Raw genomic sequence first — 11,866 nt, 5'->3', positions numbered from 1 at the left:
CTGACCACATGACATTCTCCCAATCCTCTGCTGTATCATCCATGTATCCATTTTGGTATAAACTCAACTCGTCGTGTTTGGAGGAAGAAGAATACAGAGTTGCATCGAAAGAACACCACACCTACTGTGAAGCATGGGGGTGGAAACATCATGCTTTGGGGCTGTTTTTCTGCTAAGGGGACAGGACGATTGATCCGTGTTAAGGAAAGAATGAATGGGGTCATGTATCGTGAGATTTTGAGCCAAAACCTCCTTCCATCAGTGAGAGCTTTGAATGGTTGACCAAATACTTATTTTCCACTATAATTTACAAATAAATCCTTTAAAATTCCTACAATGTGAATTCCTGGATTTTGTTTTCACATTCTGTCTCTCACAGTTGAAGTGTACCTATGATGAAAATTACAGACCTCTGTCATCATTTTAAGTGGGAGAACTTGCACAATCGCTGGCTGGCTAAATACTTTTTTGTCCCACTTTAGCTCTTGTCTCAAAGTAGGTGTACTGTCACTACATGTCACATCACACCCTGACTTATTTGGACATTTTTGCTGTTTTCCTGTGTGTAGTGTTTTGTCTTGCGCTCATATTTTGCTTGCGTTTTCCCTTTTTTTGGTATTTTTCTGGAGCACTTTCATGTCTTCCTTCGAGCGATATTTCCCGCATCTACTTTGTTTTAGCAATCGACAATATTTCACTTGTTTTTATCCTTCTTTGTGGGGATATTGTTGATTGTCATGTCACGTTCGAATGTACTTTGCGGACGCCGTGTTTGCTCCACAGTAAGTCTTTGCTGTCGTCCAGCATTCTGTTTTTCTTTACTTTGTAGCCAGTTCAGTTTTAGTTTTGTTCTGCATAGCCTTCGCTAAGCTTCAATGCCTTTTCTTAGGGGCACTCACCTTTTGTTTGTTTTTGGTTTTAAGCATTAGATACCTTTTTTACCTCCTCACTGCCTCACGCTGTTTCCGACATCTACGAAGCAATTAGCTACCGGCTGCCACCTACTGATATGGAAGAGAATTACACGGTTACTCTGCCGAGCTCCAGACAGCTACGACACTCAACAACACATCATTTGCAGACTATATTTACTGGTTGGCCTAAATTATTTTTAACCCATCCATCCATCCATCCATCCATCCATCCATCCATCTTCTTCCGCTTATCCGAGGTCGGGTCGCGGGGGAAGTAGCCTAAGTAGGGAAGCCCAGACTTCCCTCTCCCCAGCCACTTCGTCTAGCTCTTCCCGGGGGATCCCGAGGCGTTCCCAGGCCAGCCGGGAGACATAGTCTTCCCAACATGTCCTGGGTCTTCCCCGTGGCCTCCTACCGGTTGGACGTGCCTTAAACACCTCCCTAGAGAGGCGTTTGGGTGGCATTCTGACCAGATGCCCGAACCACCTCATCTGGCTCCTCTCGATGTGAAGGATCAGCGGCTTTACTTTGAGTTCCTCCCGGATGACAGAGCTTCTCATCCTATCTCTAAGGGAGAGCCCCGCCACACGGCGGAGGAAACTCATTTCGGCCGCTTGTACCCGTGATCTTATCCTTTCGGTCATGACCCAAAGCTCATGACCATAGGTGAGGATGGGAACGTAGATCGACCGGTAAATTGAGAGCTTTGCCTTCCGGCTCAGCTCCTTCTTCACCACAACGGATCGGTACAACGTCCGCATTACTGAAGACGCCGCACCGATCCGCCTGTCGATCTCACCATCCACTCTTCCCATTTTAACCCAAATAGGTGAAATTACATAATCTCCCACAGCACACCAGACTGTATCTCGGCACAGTAGTTGAAAAACTCTGGGTTATAGTTTAAAAAAGGAATTCGATTTTTTAGTTCAGCCAAATTGATGCATTAAAAAAAAATGTTACTGACTAAAATGCTAAAGTTATTTTTTTTGTTACTTGGTCCATATGTATTTTGTCTTTTGAATTTATTGTAACGTTAATAAGGATACAATGGTGTACTTGTAACAATTGTATAGACAAATTATACTATTTATAGGCAGAGTTTTCTTCTTCCTTAGGGGCGTACCAGAAAATAATTACATAATGTGCTGCTATGTTATAAAACATTTTTTAAATATAATATGACAAAGAAGAATTCCTTGGTGTAGTGAAGTTTCTAAAGGGAACAACTGTAGTGTGATCCAGGTCATATGTGGAATGTTAACTTTATTGAATTACAAATAGCAATGATGTTTGTTATGAAATATTTTATGCCAAGGGAGCTCTAGTAGCACTTCCCAGACCTCACAAGCTGAAAGTGACAGAGGATGTGAGCTTTTCTGCTCATCCTGTCAGCGTCCATGTGGGTTAGAAGCTTCCCAGCCGGTTGAACAATTTTGTAAAGTTTGATCTTAACAAAAAAAAAGAAAAAATGTGTTCTTTCAAGTCAAGTGAAGGGTTAAAACACTGGATATGCGCACAATACCCGAGCTTTGTCAGTCCTGAGACGGCTTCATGTTCTCAGCAGACTCAGTGGATGACAACATTTCTTCAAGATAAAATCTGTGTTTTCAGAGAGGCTCAGATGACGATCAAGGACTGAACCAAAATATTTCGGGCCTCAAGTAAAACTGCTTTTGTGTACGGGGATTTATTCCCAGAGTTTGTGAACATTAACACCCGAAAAAAGATTTTCAGAAAATGAAATGATCAACCTTGAATGGATCATATACTGATGCAAAAATTCGCTCCATTCCGTCCACTAAAGACGCTGAGATCCTTATCCATGCATTTGTTACGTCTCGCCTCGACTACTGTAACGTATTATTTTCGAATCTCCCTATGTGTAGCATTAAAAGATTACAGTTGGTACAAAATGCGGCTGCTAGACTTTTGACAAGAACAAGAAAGTTTGATCACATTACGCCTGTACTGGCTCACCTGCACTGGCTTCCTGTGCACTTAAGATGTGACTTTAAGGTTTTACTACTTACGTATAAAATACTACACGGTCTAGCTCCATCCTATCTTGCCGATTGTATTGTACCATATGTCCCGGCAAGAAATCTGCGTTCAAAGGACTCCGGCTTATTAGTGATTCCCAAAGCCCAAAAAAAGTCTGCGGGCTATAGAGCGTTTTCCGTTCGGGCTCCAGTACTCTGGAATGCCCTCCCGGTAACAGTTCGAGATGCTACCTCAGTAAAAGCATTTAAGTCTCACCTTAAAACTCTAGTCCAGGGGTGCCCACACTTTTTCTGCAGGCGAGCTACTTTTCAATTGACCAACTCGAGGGGATCTACCTCATTTATATATATCCTTTATATTTATTTATTTATGAAAGAGACATTTTTGCAAACAAGTTAAATGTGTTTAATGATAATACAAGCATGTGTAACACATATAGATGTCTTTCTTTCACAAAGACAAGAATATAAGTTGGTGTATTACCTGATTCTGATGACTTGCATTGATTGGAATCAGACAGTAATGATGATAACGTCCACATTTTCAAATGGATGAGAAAAAAAGTTGTCCTTTCTGTACAATACCACATGAAAGTGGTTGGTTTTTGGCATCTAATTCATCCAGCTTCCATACACTTTACAAGAAAAACACTGGCGGCAAATTCCGTAGCTTGCTTGATTGACATCCACGGCACCCGAGGGTCTTGTGAGATGACGCTGGCTGCTGCCAGTTCATTATTATGAAAAAATGACAGAGAGGAAGGCGAGAAACACTTTTTATTTCAACAGACTTTCGCGCCGTCCCTTCCGTCAAAACTCTAAAGGCCGACTGCACATTTCCTATCTTCACAATAAAAGCCCTGCTTCATGCTGCCTGCGCTAACAAAATAAGAGTCTCGGAAAGCTGGCGTGCACAAGTGATGTGCACGCCAGCTTTCTGAGGGATCGCTTGTGCACGCCAGTTTTCCGAGACTCTGTATTTAGTTAACGCAGGCAGCATGAAGCGGGGCTTTTATTGTGAAGATAGGAAATGTGCAGTCGGCCTTTAGAGTTTTGACGGAAGGTACGGCGCGAGAGTCTGTTGAAATAAAAAGTGTTTCTCGCCTTCCTCTCGGTCATATTTTAATAATAATGATCTTGCAGCAGCCAGCGTCATCTCACAAGACCCTCCGGTACAGTGAATGTCATTTAAGTGACGTCTTGGTGAAGATTGATGATCACTAATTTTTAGGTCTATTTTTTTTAAAAGCCTGGCTCGAGATCGACTGACACACCCCCCACGGTCGACTGGTAGCTCGCGATCGACGTAATGGCCGCCCCTGCTCAAGTCTTTAAATAGACTCCCTTTTTAGACCAGTTTATCTGCCGTTTCTTTTCTTTTTCTCCTATGTCCCACTCTCCCTTGTGGAGGGGGTCCGGTCCGATCCGGTGGCCATGTACTGCTTGCCTGTGTATGGGCTGGGGACATCTCTGCGCTGCTGATCCGCCTCCGCTTGGGATGGTTTCCTTCCTGCTGGCTCCGCTGTGAACGGGACTCTCGCTGCTGTGTTGGATCCGCTTTGGACTGGAGTCTCGCGGCTGTGTTGGATCCATTATGGATTGAACTTTCACAGTATCATGTTAGACCCGCTCGACATCCATTGCTTTCGTCCTCTCCAAGGTTCTCATAGTCATCATTGTCACCGACGTCCCACTGGGTGTGAGTTTTCCTTGCCCTTATGTGGGCCTACCGAGGATGTCGTAGTGGTTTGTGCAGCCCTTTGAGACACTAGTGATTTAGGGCTATATAAGTAAACATTGATTGATTGATGATAGTGGTGGTATCTGGGGTGGTGTAGCCTGATTGGTAGCGTGGCCGTGCCAGCAACTTGAGGGTTCCAGGTTCAATCCTTCCTAGTCACTCGGGTTGCAAAATTCCGGGAATATTCAAAGTTGGAAACTTTCAATGGGAATATATGGGAATAAACATTGAATGCAACATGTCAGCTTTTTGTCCTAACATGATGCCTGTATCTCTATTTTTACATTTTGATAGATGGGGCTATTTTTAAAAATATATATTTATTGATGTTTTTAAGTTCACGTGCCTCACAATACAAAGGTACTTAGTAGGCCTGAGTTAAATGCCAGGCTTGGGATCTTTCTATGTGGAGTTTTCATGTTCTCCCTGTGACTGCGTGTAGCGTAAAATGATGGCTGGACAGGTCAGGTTAAAAAAAAAAAATGTTTTACACCAATTTAGATTTTTTTTTTTTCCCCATTAAGAATCGTTATAAATAAGAATCGTGATTAAAAGGCTTAGTGGCCACATACGTGGACAGCACATTTTAGCTCTTATTTCCAAAATTGTGTACACTACTGAATTGGGGTCTTATGGCCACTTATGTGGACACTTATACTGCCATCTGGTGGTGCAAGGAATGTATAACATACAATTTAGATTTTTTTCCCCCCGCCCCATTAAGAATCGTTATAATAAGAATCGCGATTAAAAGGCTTAGTGGCCACATACGTGGACAGCACCTTTTAGCTCTTATTTCCAAAATTGTGTACACTACTGAATTGGGGTCTTATGGCCACTTATTTGGACACTTATACTGTCATCTGGTGGTGCAAGGAAAGTATAACATACAATTTATATTTTTTTAGCCCATTAAGAATCGTTATGAATAAGAATCGTGATTAAAAGGCTTAGTGGCCACATACGTGGACAGCACCTTTTAGCTCTTATTTCCAAAACTGTGTACACTACTGAATTGGGGTGTTATGGCCACTTATGTGGACACTTATACTGCCATCTGGTGGTGCAAGGAAAGTATAACATACAATTTAAAGTTTTTTTTTCCCCATTAAGAATCGTTATGAATAAGAATCGTGATTAAAAGGCTTAGTGGCCACATACGTGGACAGCACCTTTTAGCTCTTATTTCCAAAACTGTGTACACTACTGAATTGGGGTGTTATGGCCACTTATGTGGACACTTATACTGCCATCTGGTGGTGCAAGGAAAGTATAACATAAAATTTGGATTTTTTTTTCCCCCCCATTAAGAATCGTTATGAATAAGAATCGTGATTAAAAGGCTTAGTGGCCACATACGTGGACAGCACCTTTTAGCTCTTATTTCCAAAATTGTGTACACTACTGAATTGGGGTCTTATGGCCACTTATGTGGACACTTATATGCCATCTGGTGGTGCAAGGAAAGTATAACATACAATTTAGAATTTTTTTTCCCCATTAAGAATCGTTATGAATAAGAATCGTGATTAAAAGGCTTAGTGGCCACATACGTGGACAGCACATTTTAGCTCTTATTTCCAAAATTGTGTACACTACTGAATTGGGGTGTTATGGCCACTTATGTGGACACTTATACTACCATCTGGTGGTGCAAGGAAAGTATAACATACAATTTAATTTAGATTTTTTTTGCCCATTAAGAATCGTTATGAATAAGAATCGTGATTAAAAGGCTTAGTGGCCACATACATGGACAGCACCTTTTAGCTCTTATTTCCAAAACTGTGTACACTACTGAATTGGGGTGTTATGGCCACTTATGTGGACACTTACACTGCCATCTGGTGGTGCGAGGAAAGTATAACATACAATTTAGAGGTTTTTTTCCCCCATTAAGAATCGTTATGAATAAGAATCGTGATTAAAAGGCTTAGTGGCCACATACGTGGACAGCACCTTTTAGCTCTTATTTCCAAAATTGTGTACACTACTGAATTGGGGTCTTATGGCCACTTATGTGGACACTTATACTGCCAACTGGTGGTGCAAGGAAAGTCTAACATACAATTTAGATTTTTTTTTCCCATTAAGAATTGTTATGAATAAGAATCGTGATTAAAAGGCTTAGTGGCCACATACGTGGACAGCACATTTTAGCTCTTATTTCCAAAATTGTGTACACTACTGAATTGGGGTCTTATGGCCACTTATGTGGACACTCATACTGCCATCTGGTGGTGCAAGGAAAGTCTAACATACAATTTAGATTTTTTTTCCCCCCATTAAGAATCGTTATAAATAAGAATCGTGATTAAAAGGCTTAGTGGCCACATACGTGGACAGCACCTTTTAGCTCTTATTTCCAAAATTGTGTGCACTACTGAATTGGGGTCTTATGGCCACTTATGTGGACACTTATACTACCATCTGGTGGTGCAAGGAGAGTATAACATACAATGGAGTTTGGGGAAAAGAAGTGCAAAAATAAGAATTAGCATGTCACTAAACATGAAGTACACATTTGTGTACTTTTGGACTAAGTACATCATATTAAAAGATGATGCTTAGTTTTTATTTTAAATAGGGTCCAATAAGCCCAAATAGCAAAGAGAAATAAAAATAAAAAAGCATGTAAACAAACAGCTTGGGCCTTAAGAGGTTAATTAATTCAAAAAGTGTCTTTTTTTTTGACACTCCTACTACTATCCCACTTCTTCTGTGTGAAAGGGGAAGCGTGTTCCGGCCTCTCGTGCAGCTGTTTGGTCTCTCTGTGAAAGTGGGTTTTGGCTAAGTGTGCTGCAGGACAGGAGTCAAGGTGGCAAGTGTGAAAGCAAAGCAACATGGCAGCCAACAGAGGCGGCGGACACTGAGGGTCAAGAGCGCTATCAGTCCAGTGAGTGTTTGAACATCTGCCGTCTCCAGCGCTCTTTGCACTGGCACGCATGTAGCTAGCGCCATTCATTCACACATGCGCTTCTGTGCAACACTCAGCTGTCGGCTTCCACAGCCACCGTGGGAAGATCGCTGGTGCAGATTGCCATGGAAACACGAGAGCCCGGCGCCGTGTGTGCGCGTGTGTGTGTGTGTGCCTGTGTGTGTGTGTGTGTGTTCTTGTATTTCTACCCTTCTTGAGTCATCAACAAGGAAAAGTAGCTTCTATATGAGGACCGGTGAACAAGTTAGGTCCGAAATTTGGAAAACCATTGCATCAATGTGGTGATATCCATCAAAAGGAGGGATTTTTCAAATGGACGGTGTGTCGCTTTTAAAAGTGCTCCCGCTCTGGTCAACTTATGAAACAACAAGTGTGTGTAGTAAATTTGATTTGTTAAAGGTCTACTAAAACCCACTACTACCGACCATGCAATCTGATAGTTTATATATCAATGATGAAATCTTAACATTGCAATACATGCCAATACTGCCGGTTTAGTTTACTAAATTGCAATTTTAAATTTTGCGCGTAAGTATCATGCTAAAACATCGTGGCGTCACGCATTGTAGAGGACATTTTGTTCCAGCACCGTTCACAGCTACAAGTCGTCTCTTTTCATCGGATAATTCCACAGTATTCTGGACATCTGTGTTGCTCAATCTTTTGCAATTTGTTTAATGAATAATGGAGACGTCAAAGAAGAAAGCTGTAGGTGGGAAGCGGTGTATTTAGGCCGGCTTTAGCAACACCAACACAGCTGGTGTTTCATTGTTTACATTCCCGAAATATGACGGTGAAGCTTTACTATGGAATAGAGCGGTCGAGCGAACACGGTTGGATTGGACCACACACACAAAGTACAGGGTATTATGTGTATTAATAAAAAACATTTTACCATTCTGTATTCTGAAGGCGATCTATGTCATCAATCAATCAATCAATGTTTATTTATATAGCCCCAAATCACAAATGTCTCAAAGGACTGCACAAATCATTACAACTACAACATCCTCGGAAGAACCCACAAAAGGGCAAGGAAAACTCACACCCAGTGGGCAGGGAGAATTCACATCCAGTGGGACGGCAGTGACAATGCTGACTATGAGAAACCTTGGAGAGGACCTCAGATGTGGGCAACCCCCCCCCCCCCCCCCCCCCCTCTAGGGGACCGAAAGCAATGGATGTCGAGCGGGTCTAACATGATACTGTGAAAATTCAATCCATAGTGGCTCCAACACAGCCGCGAGAGTTCAGTTCAAGCGTATCCAAGACAGCAGCGAGAGTCCCGTCCACAGGAAACCATCTCAAGCGGAGGCGGATCAGCAGCGTAGAGATGTCCCCAACCGATACAGGCGAGTGGTCCATCCTGGGTCCCGACGAGCGGTCCATCCTGGGTCTCGACTCTAGCATCAATATGCATCCTCCTGACCGTCACCGTCACCGTTGGGTTCAAGGCTCTATCCCTTGTTGCGGTTGGGCCAGGCCGAGTGGTCCTGCCACCCCCACGGCTGCCACGGCGCCTCTCACAGCATCCTCCTTATCTGAATCGCTCCCTCGCTGCTCTCTTGTCCTTTTTTTTAATTTTATTTTTTTCAAAATATTATTATTTATTTTTTTCTAGTCCTTCACTCTCACTTTCCTCATCCACGAATCTTTCATCCTCGCTTAAATTAATGGGGAAATCGTCGCTTTCTCGGTCCGAATCGCTCTCGCTGCTGGTGGCCATGATTGTAAACGATGTTCAGATGTGAGGAACTCCACAACCCGTGACGTCACGCGCACATCGTCTGCTACTTCCGGTACAGGCAAGGCTTTTTTTATTAGCGAGCAAAAGTTGAGAACTTTATCGTCGATGTTCTCTACTAAATCCTTTCAGCAAAAATATGGCAATATCGCGAAATGATCAAGTATGCTATCCCCGTTTTAAATAAAAAAATCTCATTTCAGTAGGCCTTTAAAGTTAAAGTAGCAATGATTGTCACACACACACGAGGTGTGGTGAAATTTGACCTCTGCATTCGACCCATCCCCTTGTTCACCCCCTGGGAGGTGAGGGGAGCAGTGGGCAGCAGCGCCCGGGAATCATTTTTGGTATAATGTGCCGCCTTTGGCCAAAATTAATTTAAAAAAAAATGAAGCGGTAGAAAACGGATGGATTAGATGGAAATAAATATGTATATGGAGACATACTGTCTCCATATACATATGAAGTATGATAATGAAGATTAAAAACCAATTACTATTCAAAAATAGAAATAAAAATGAACTAACAGCAATATTTTTTTCTTACTTAGACTTAGACTTCCTTTTTATTGTCATTTAAATTTGAACTTTACAGTACAAATAAGAACAACATTTCGTTGCAGTAGCTCTTGGTAGTGCAGGATAAAAAAAAAGCAATAAGGTGCAGATATAAATAAATAGATTACTGTACAGATAAATATATTGCACTTTTGCATCTGCATCCAGGTTTATGGATGTATGTTATATTGTCTTTTTTTAATCCAGCGAGTTAATCCATTCTGTAATTTAATTATGATGCGTTCAAGAGTCTTACGGCCTGAGGGAAGAAGCTGTTACAGAACCTGGACGTTCTGCTTTGGAGGCTGCGGCACCTGTTCCTAGAGTCCAGCAGTGAAAACAGTCCTTGGTGGGGGTGGGAGGAGTCTTTGCAGATTTTCTGAGCCCTGGTCAGGCAGCGGCTTTTTGCGATCTCCTGATAATCTTTTCCGCCGTCCTCACCACTCTCTGGAGAGACTTCCAGTCTGAGGCACTGCAGGCTCCAGTCCAGACAGATATGCTATTGGTCAGCAGGCTCTCTGTAGTCTCTCTGTAGAATGTGGGGAGGAAGCTGTGCTCTTTTCATCCGACGCAAAAAGTGCATGCGCTGCTGAGCTCTTTTTACAAGAAATTCGGTGTGGTTATTGCTTTTTAATGCAAAATGGTGACATTTGTCATATAAGGTTCTGGCTTAACACAATATTGCCAATGTTTTTGTTCTATTAAAATAGTAAACATTTTTGAGAAAAATTATGACTTTTGTCAGAATTTTGCCACGTAAAATTCTGATTATTATAATATTCTTTACATAAAATTGCCAAAAGTTGAAGCTATTCTTTCAAAAATTGCGACTGTTTTTGAGTGAAATTCCAACGTTTGTCATAATATTGCACACATGTTCAGTTTTTCTTGTAAAATTTTGACTTGCGTTGAGTAAAATGACGACTTTTATCATAATACTACCAAAATTCAAAGTTTTTTCTTGTGAAATTGTGACCTTTTTTTTGTAAAATTCCTGCTATTTTTTCACAACAAGCTTTTTTATATGTGAATAGTATGTATATATTATTAATGTTGTAAATACACATCTTTGTTTATCTAGAAAGTGACATTAGTTCTGGCTTAACACAATATTGCCAATGTTTTTGTTCTTGTAAAATAGTAACATTTTTGAGTAAAATTATGACTTTTGTTATTTTGCCATGTAAAATTCTGATTATTATTATAATATTGCTAAATTATTTTTTAAAATAAAAATGTGACTTTTGTTGAGTAAAATTACGACTCTTTACATAAAATTGCCAAAAGTTGAAGCTATTCTTCAAAAATTGCGACTGTTATTGAGTGAAATTCCAACGTTTGTCATAATATTGCACACACGTTCAGTTTTTCTTGTGAAATTTTGACTTGCGTTGAGTAAAATGATGACTTTTACCATAATACTGCCAAAATTCAATGGTTTGTTGAGTGAAATTGTGACCTTTTTCTTTGGAAATTCCTACTTTTTTTTCACAACAAGCTTTTTTATATGTGCATAGTATGTATATATTATCAATGTTGTAAATACACATCTTTGTTTATCTAGAAAGTGACATTAGTTCTGGCTTAAAACAATATTGCCAATGTTTTTGTTCTTGTAAAATAGTAAACATTTTTTAGTAAAATTATGACTTTTGTCATAATTTTGCCAAGTAAAATTCTGATAATTATAATAATATTGCTAAAATTATTATTTTAAAAATAAAAATATGACTTTTGTCGAGTAAAATTACGACTCTTTACATAAAATTGCCAAAAGTTGAAGCTATTCTTCGAAAATTGCGACTGTTGTTGAGTGAAATTCCAACTTTTGTCATAATATTGCACACATGTTCAGTTTTTCTTGTAAAAATTTTGACTTGCGTTGAGTAAAATGACGACTTTTATCATAATACTGACAAAATTCAAAGTTTTTTCTTGTGAAATTGTGACCTTTTTCTTGTGAAATTCC

General features: G+C 40.6%; 1 long non-coding RNA gene across 1 annotated transcript in view; it reads left to right on the top strand.

Annotated features, from left to right (window-relative positions):
- The first annotated feature begins 7,393 nt into the window (after positions 1-7,393).
- Positions 7,394-11,866, top strand: part of LOC133539483 (uncharacterized) — a 46,384-nt gene continuing 41,911 nt past the window's right edge. Inside the window, exon 1 of the long non-coding RNA XR_009803400.1 lies at positions 7,394-7,554. This is a non-coding gene — a long non-coding RNA (uncharacterized LOC133539483). The remainder of the gene's footprint in view (positions 7,555-11,866) is intronic.

Source organism: Nerophis ophidion, linkage group LG21 (assembly GCF_033978795.1).
Source record: "Nerophis ophidion isolate RoL-2023_Sa linkage group LG21, RoL_Noph_v1.0, whole genome shotgun sequence".
NCBI classification, from domain to species: Eukaryota; Metazoa; Chordata; class Actinopteri; order Syngnathiformes; family Syngnathidae; genus Nerophis; species Nerophis ophidion.
Note: the sequence above shows the minus strand (reverse complement) of the source record. Positions and strands in the feature narration are given on the sequence as shown.